Below are 9065 nucleotides of genomic sequence, written 5' to 3'. Positions count from 1 at the left end.
GAAATACATGGTTTATTTCACCAGCCTGTGTATCTCACAGAGAAATGGGCTTATCAATTTATGTAGGCATTTGTGGTCCTCCTTCCATTTCTGTAATAGCTACAGTATTTCAACCATTTATGCACTGCACTGAAACCTTTTTTGTTCAGAAAATATTTTTGGTATAGCCTTAAAACGTAAATTGCAGCTGATACAGTTATAGAAGCATAATCTTTTCTGTAAACTTTCCCAGTCTGGAGTAAAAATGTCTTTTCAGTTTAGCTTAGATTTTTTTGCAAAGCATCTTATGACAATTAAAAAAAGCAAACCCTGCCGTTACATCAAGTTGTGAATGCCCACAAGTGAGGGTTATATTGCTTTTTTGCTATATCTAGTGTACTTCTGAGCTGTAGGCGTAATCGGCTGAATTTCCTATCTAGGCATGGTCTGATACTGATGGGTCTGTGGTGGTGAAGTGCCCAAGGCTGTCGGGGATGTTCAGCCCTAGTGCCGGTTAGATTGGCCTCGTTTCTTCAAGTTTTGCATTCCAAATTTTTCTAGTACTATCCCAGTATAACTTGTCTCGCTCCTGAGATGGCCACAGTTACAGAAAAGCTTCCAGAGGTAGAGCTAAAGATGTACAAAACTAAGGGTAAAGGGATTTGGGTGAAAAAGTAGAAGTAGAAAATGTCTGGAGCCTTAAACACAGCCACAAGAGGAGAACGCTCTGCCCAAACTTTGTTTGTTATCTGTCTAGACTTTGCAGCCCTTAGGATGTTGTCTTTTCTGCAGCTCTGAATTATGAATGGCCTTCGCTTTTTCTACTGTGCAATTCAACAAAAGAACAAGAAGAATAAAGCATAAGAAAGAGTAATCCCAATGGGTAGAATTGTGGCATGTGGAAAAAAAAAAGACAGTACAGCAAGGACATTTCTATTGCGTGCATTAAGCTATTTCTTATGTGTCCAAGCGCTGGTGCAGTGAGGATACGTAGGCTGGAAGGGTGTTGTACCCCGGCACTTAAGGGACGGACTCATTGAGTGGCCCCCTATAGCGAACTGTCCCATGCTCACGCGTGCAGGCGCAGGGGCATGCACAAATCCACTGAAAACCCATGGTTTATTGGGCTCTTCAGAGAACCGTGCTGGAGAGGGTTCACCCCAGAAAAATCAGCGAAGGAAGAAATTTTTTAGATTGAGGGTGGTGAAACCCTGGCAGGGGTTGCCCAGAGAGGGGGTGGAGGCCCCATCCCTGGGAACATTCCAGGCCAGGTTGGCCGGGGCTGTGAGCAACCTGATGTGGTTCAAGGTGTCCCTGCTGCTGCAGGGGGGTTGGGTTGGGTGACCTCTGGGGGTCTCTTCCCACCCAAAACATTTTATGATTCTATATTTTTTTTTTTAACACATTAACTTTGGGTACCAGAGCCATATAGAGATGAGGAGAAATAAACTGGGTCGTGGGAATGTTTGTCCTTCTTGTGAGAAACCCAGGTCAGGCTACTCTGGACTTGCTTGATTTTGGCAGGAGTGAACAGTTATCTTGTCTGTAATGTGTTGTCACCTTTAAGTCTGTCACAGCCTCCGTAATAGGAATATGATTGCTGAGGTTAAAACTAGAAATCCAGGCAAATGCAATCATTAGTTTTTCCTAGAATTTCTTTGGAAGCAGATCTTTTTTTAGTCCTTGTCTGGGTTGATCTTAAGACTGCAGTGAATGATGAAGTGTGCTCATTGAAAAATTGTGAATGTGGGAGAAACCTGAAGACCTCTATTTCTTGGTGATTCTCCAGGAAGGCATCTAAAGGCTGCTTTATCTTCTTTGTATCCCCAATTAGGTCTGCAAGAAAGCAATTGTAACTGATATAATGAAGGGATGGTAGATGGAAGGTAGGGGTTTGGGCAGCAAATAGGTAAAATTATGGATAAAGAAACACCATATCCAATTATTCCATTTTTGTATGCAGTGAAGTTATAACATTTTGCAACTTTCTGGACTGACGTTGTCAGCTACTGCCCGCTGAAAAGACAAAACGAAATGTAGATTTCTAATGCTGCTTGAGTTTGTGTGAAAGCTGTAAGCTCAATTTTAGAACCACAGAGTCGTTTAGGTTGGAAAAGACCTTTAAGATCGTCAGGTCCAAGCTGTTAATGTTAGTGCTGAGCCTGGAGACTCAGCCTGGTGTGCTTGCCATCAGCCAGGAGCTGTATCCAAACCCAGAGTGTGTTATACGATAAAACCCTAGAACTGCAGGAAATGGAGGAAGGTTTGAAATGGTCACCATAGTAATGGAATGTACTCAGGTTTTAATTGAAATAAAAGATGTATTAAACTCAGGGAAATTTATCAGTCTCTAGTACTAATATTTAACCAGAGAAATGGATTCCTTCAGAAATGTTTGTAAGCCAGAGCCACCTGACAACCTTCTGCTTCCCTTTCAAAGCTAAAGGATCCAAAAGCTTCAAAAAACTGTATTTAAGGTAGTGTTTTTTCCTGTAAATCTAATTCTGATTTTTGCATTGAAATTAGAGGACATTCTCAAAGCCATGCAATTTGAAGCAAATCAACTGTTAATTGTTTACTTGTGAATATTTCATATGAAAATACATGGGGTTAAAAGTGGTAGCGTGGCAAGTGGTGCCCTAAAAGCCATTGGGAAGAGTTCCTGCTCGCTGACCATTATGCGGATTTTGGCTACCGTGCTTAAGAGTCAGCAGAGCTGCTTCACCAGTTCACTCAAAGCTTTAATATGACAATGAAAAAAATATTTTGAATTATATAATGTTTTATTATGGTGTCTTAACAAAATTTAAAAGTCCATGTTTTTATGCCAGCAAAGTTTTCACAGATAAAAATTTAATGTCCAACATACGGAATATATATATGTTTAATAATTCAGTACAAGTCTGATTGAAAAGAAATCATTGGTGAAATTTCTACTTCTTTTACAGGGGATGGTATTTCCGTCTTAAGGAACATCACGGTGGTTTTCACCAATCTCGATCTTCTTGGCATCTAAGAGCTGCTCCTAGGAAGAGGTGCTCTGCACTGTCTGATTATAATTAGCTTAAAATATTAATGATGCAACATCAGTCAGTAATTCTTACATATTACAACTTTGATATTGTTTCAATATTTACTGTATTATTCTAGAAGTGAATATATACGACGCCTTGCAACAACAAACACGTTTTATGGCCCTTGCTGAAATGTCAGTATGTCTTCTCTAAGTACCGCTTCATCTTCTCCTCACACATTTTTAAAATCAAAAGGAGCCATTGTGATAATATAATCAAATCTTGGGCATAATAGAGGGTGCCACTAGGTTTGATCAGCTTGGCTTTTTTCCTGGGCCCATAGTACATGGCTCCACTTGGTGAGCATGCCTCACTTTCCTGGATTTTTCCTTGTGATACGTTATCAAGGCCACTTCTGTCCCACAGCCGGCTGGGAGGGCTGCTCCGGTGTCTGATACCTGCTGGCGTTTTGACACGAAGGGGGCTGATCTTCCAAAGCATTGACCTGGTTGCTTAACTCAGTCCCATTGACATCTATGGATGACGTTAACTTTATACTTCAGTGCATGGAGGCAAAGACAGACAATAAAATGGGTCATAAATGGTGAACAGTTACTCAAGAAATAATCATGGTCAAATAATACAATCACGGTAAAAAAAATTCTGCTCATAACCGGTAATTTTAACCTTAGTCTAAAATAGAAAACAATTCTTTGTTCTATGGCCCATAAAACAAATGTCCATTTTATTTTTCCCCTTTGTATAAAAATAGATGTTGTTCTTCATTGCCTTGACAAGGATGAAATTATAATTCCATTTCTCTTAGACTTTAATATATACTGTACTATAGGTGTAACACTAGGAGCTATTTGGTTTACATTTATACCTCACTCTGTTGGCTTCTGGGATTATTTTACTGGAGTGTGTTATTACAAAAACTGTTCCAATCAGTTCCTGATTTTACTACCAGTCTTTGAATGGAGTATCTTTGAACTTATAAAAAAAAAGAGGAGGAGGAGCGGAGAAAGGCAAAAATAGGTTCAAAAATAAATTCCCACAGAGTGTATCATCAGAAGTAATTTTCTTTTTCCAGAAATACAGCAAAACAGAAACTCTGCATGATCCAGTATTTCCCTTGTCTTAGAAGATCACTCTCTAGTAGTAGCTGTCAAATAAAATTTTAAAAGTATAGTGAGCCTACAGCAATTCTACATCTAATTTTGTTTTTTCCTTCTTCATAATTTACTGTTTATTTCCCCTGTATTTTTACTCTCACTTGCAAGACCTGGTGGAGCAATTTTCTCTTAAACAACAGCTGAGTTGTCTATGATGTGGTGTGTTTCAAAGGAAAGCTCGCTGGGATTGCCTCCTGGCACATACCTCCTGTGCAGTGGAGATGTGGCTCGGAATATACCCAGAGGCTTTTGGGTAGGGAGCTTTCTGAAGGTGAGCAGAACCAGGGAGCAGCAAGAAGAGGTGCTCTGAGCCTTTGTATTGAACCCATTGCTGTCAGATGCCATTATTAATTCATTATATGAATTATCAATGTGATCTGCCATTGGAGAATGGGTGGAGGATGCTTGTTATGTGGTTGTGCATCATGAGTCTTCCTGCAGAACTGGCTCTTTGGGTAACCTGGTGTGTTTGCTGCAAAATCTTGGGAGTTAGTGCTTCATCCTCTTGAACGCAATGCTGATGCAAAAGTGAGATTTCAGCGAGCAGTATCCAGAACACCTTTGGGCTTAGCTAAGGTGACTATTTCTGTGGAGACAGATTAGTCTTTATCCTCATTGTCTGGTCTTGTTATGCCCTCTGAAGTCTTGCCAAGCCGTAACATTTGTTTTGTATAATCAGTGGAGAGCGGTCTGCAAGGTTTTAGTAGCTGGAAAGCGCAAGCTGTATGAGTGGCATCCGTCCAAGAGTGGGACTCTGATGGTCAAGTATCAGTGGCCTTGACTGCGTGGGGTCTCAGAGTGGTAATGGCAGTCAGAACCAAGCACAGCTGAACACCAGGAGTGTGAATAAGGGTTGACCTACTCTATGTCCTGTTCCCTTGGCTCTATCAGAGAAAGAAACCCTGGAGCCAGATGGACCTTTCTAGGAGTTCATAGGTATCCGAGCAGATGTGAGACTGCTGCCACCGTGCAGCTGATACCATCTGCCAAAGCTTCTTGGCTACTCGGGGAATACTGTGTCATCACATTAACAAAGATCTAGTTGTAAATATTCTGTTCCAGCACTCTTCTATACATGTATAAACAGATGCAGCTACCTGCGGTGATGAAGGTAGCTGTAAAATTATACCTTAAAGAAAAAATGTTAGAAGGGGTCTAGCCAAATTTTAAATTTACAAACAAGAGCAGTTTACTAGTTTCTCCTGGTAATAGTTTTTTTTTTTCTATTTCAATTCATATCTATTGCTATGACACTTCAACCAGTGTCTATGTAAAGATTGTCTTAGCATCTCTTTGGTTGTTTTACAGTTACTGCTTTACCATGTCTCAGACTTCTTAATGGGCTTCAATAAACAATTTCCAGCACCAGAACTGTCACCTTGGTATAAAATGACAGCTCCAATAAACTGCTGAGAAGCTGGTGACCTCTTTGCTTTCCTCTGGGGACAGGGAACATAGGAAAATGCTGGTGGTGTGACCAGAGGCGTGGGCATACCGTACCTGTGTAACTAGAACTTACAGACTTGTATGTAACTTTTAGACTTTCCATAGTAGAAGAGTGAGGAGCTGCTAGCCTGGTGGCAGTGTGACTTCTGACCTGTACCTCCCCGGGGAAAATTTATGAAGAGGCAATTTGCTGCTGAAGCCGCTCTTTCCTTCCCCTGCCCCAATCCCAGTACTGCACACAGTATTATATATCAATGCCTACTTATCTAACGTGGCTTTTCTGTTTATGTGAAGACACTGGGCAGTCCTCTGCTTTTGGACTCTTTTCTTTTCACACTCCCTCTTGTTAGTCTAGAGGGGGAAAAAAAGAAAAGTAAGTTGGGTGGAAAGTCTGTAAACTCAATGTGTTCCCTGGTTTGTTTTTGTTGTTTTTTCTTTTTTTTTTCTTCATGTGAGAGGTAAGTAGGGATGAGTGGTGCAGTAGAGGGTTAAAGTTGGCTCTATGTTAAGTAGCCATAGACCATGGGTGCCCCAGGACCCAGCAGTGGTCAGGGGGCAGCAGTCCAAAGACCCACCTTATTTTTCCTCACTTTTCCTTAATTCCTGCCCACATGGCATCTCTTGGTTAACGTAAAAGAATGGGTGGGTCCTCCACGTGTGCAGTTTGCTCTGTTGTCTGCCAAAATTCATACAGCATCTGATTTTGCTCTTATGTCTGTGCATGGATCTGCTTCCCAAAGACCACGTCCTGTTGTTTTATTCACGGGTAGCCTAATAGCAGTTATTTGAGAAAAGAAAGTTAGATTTTGTCTAACTTTGGCTGTTTAATAACTTAGCAAATAACAAGCAAGTTTCACCACGTTCTCCTTTGCTTGCTCATTAGCAGACTTGCAATCCCCACTCACACGTGTAGGCAGCGAGACTCCTAAATAAGCCGTTTACTGAATCGAGGTCTGAATGTGATGCCTGTTACTTTCTCCACACTGGGACTGGTAGGAAATTTTGGTTTGTCACAGCATAATACCAATGGAATATTGCTTTTTCTGCCATTAAGCTGTGATATACAGTGATTAATAAACCGTGCCCTCTTTATATGCATTCCTGTGGAATATTATCTTCACTATATGTTTAGTCTTTTATTTTCTACGCCTCATAATAACCTTCTTGTAAGAATAATTCTTTGTCTTTATTGTGCTGAACATCAGTAATTGTTAAAGACTGTGTTTACAGCAAACCAAGTATAGAAGTTGCATGGCTTGCCAGGTTTTGCTGCAAGCTCATCACTACACGCGTGGGTGCTGGTTTGGGTTACCCTCCCTAAATCTGGAGCAATGCTACTGATCTTCAGGGAGTCACTGCAGATGCTCTCCTCTGTAACGTAGGACTGGAATTGTTCTGAAGTTCCAGTGAGAGTGAAAAGGTAACAAAGTTCTTGCCTACAGGGTGAGATAAAAAATACCTGCAATACAAAATATCTTGCAGGAAGGATTCAAGGTAAAAAATAGATATTTATCTCTCTCTTTGTACCAATACTGATTTAAACCCAGCCAAAATTCCAATGATCTTCAGTGAAATACACATGAGGGAAAATAAAAGTAATGTAATTATTAAATATGTTTGCTCTGCCAGGCTGCCTCCTTTCTGAGGATTTAATCGATGTCCTTGACGTATGAATTCTGCTTTGTAGGATAATGGGAACCAGTACCAGTCGCCACGAGTGAGACCGAGAAGATATCTTTTCCTGACATGACTCAAAGATGCACAAGTGAAGTCGCTAATCGAAATGTAAAAGGAATCATCAAGAATTCCCAGCACAACTAAAGACCTGGAGGAAGCTCTGACCACAGTGAAGCCAGGATGCTGACAGGGATGAAGCTGGGAGGGAGAACCTGTTTCCTAAGCATGGAAGGTTTTTTTCAGGTATAAATTCCAGACTGAATATAAACTGTAATATTTAAATCAGGATAGCCCTAGTGAGGAGAAATTTATTCTGGGAGGACATTTAGATTTAAGTAAAAGCTATTGCATTGATCAAGTTCTCCACATAGCTCCAGAAAACTTAATTTTAAAGATGTGTAGGCACCCAGTATAATTTCCAGAAGTGTTTATTTAATCATATCGACGGGAGGTAAGCGCCTAGGCGCTTTCTGAAATACCACCGGGTGCTTTATGAAACATTTAAAGTGATTGGAGCATGGGTAGCTGTGTTTTATGCTTGCTAATGTTGGATCTTTGTATTACAGGAGCTTTTGGCACTACTAATTTGACTGTAACCACATACGAACAGAGTCGTCGTCTTCTTGTTGTACCCGGAGTGTTTAAGACAGATTTATGCCAGTGTCATTAGGGCCATTTCAGCCTGCAACCTTATTTCATATTCCCTTTGTCCACTGCTCGTCAGTGAAACATATGCTGCTCATATTAAATGATTTAGTCACTTAATCACCCTTGAGCATTGATCTGTCTATAACCTTTTTTTATAATAAAGATTTACTGTCATTCTTGGCGGTTGGAACAGATACCTGTGTTTTGGCCTTGCTTCAGCTTAGTAAAACTGCTAACGCATTTTTATCTTTTGATAGTACTTTTTAAAAAAGAAAGGCAGGCAAAAAAAAAATTCTCTTATCTGAGTTGTATTGCCAAGTATTTTACTTGCTGTTGAGTATTTCAGTAAAAATTTTTCTGTGCTGGGGTCATAGACTATTTGGAAGACACTGGTCTCCTTTTAAGGCATAAAACGAAGTAAAGCAAGATACCATGATCAAACGTATATGGGGCAGATTCGGATCCTTTCTAACCAGTGAAAAGATGAAATAACTTCATTGCCGTTTCTTCGGATTTGCCCTGGAGTCGTGAGCTACTGCAGATTTACGGATCTCCCACTGGGATCAGAATCTTGCCCAGCGCTGGAATAAAAAGGTACTGTGCAAGTGAAAGGCTCCCAGGGAATCACTCGGATCTAGGGCACACTTTTCATGGGTGTACAGCCTGGGAGAATTGCCCGAATTCATCTCTGTCTTTGAATAAGATTTGGATGGCAGAATTGCTCTGCTAACCTGAAATTGAGTTAACCTGACAGCCAGCGAGTAGCATTGTTATTGGCTGAATACCATTAATTTTGATGGGGCATATTTCTTACTAATGGGAACATTTATATTACCCCTATTTTCAAAAAGCAGAAGGAAGGAAAAAGGATCTACCACAACAGTATCAATATTTCAAGGCAGTGCAGTAGAGAACGCTCTGGCTTCTGTAGCATTGCTTTTATTGATTGCTATAGGTCTAAAAAAACATTTTCACCTTTCTTCACCCCTTTTCCCTTCAGAGACGGCAAATGCACGTGAAGAGGAAAATTAACATAAAGAGGAAAAAACATGAAAAAGCAACTCTAGCTCCATGAGGAATCCTGAAATATTAGATGTGTTTGGTCAAAGTGAGGACTGTATTGTAC

Source organism: Egretta garzetta, unplaced genomic scaffold (genome assembly GCF_000687185.1).
Source record: "Egretta garzetta isolate BGI_Z169 unplaced genomic scaffold, ASM68718v1 scaffold228, whole genome shotgun sequence".
NCBI classification, from domain to species: domain Eukaryota; kingdom Metazoa; phylum Chordata; class Aves; order Pelecaniformes; family Ardeidae; genus Egretta; species Egretta garzetta.
Note: the sequence above shows the minus strand (reverse complement) of the source record.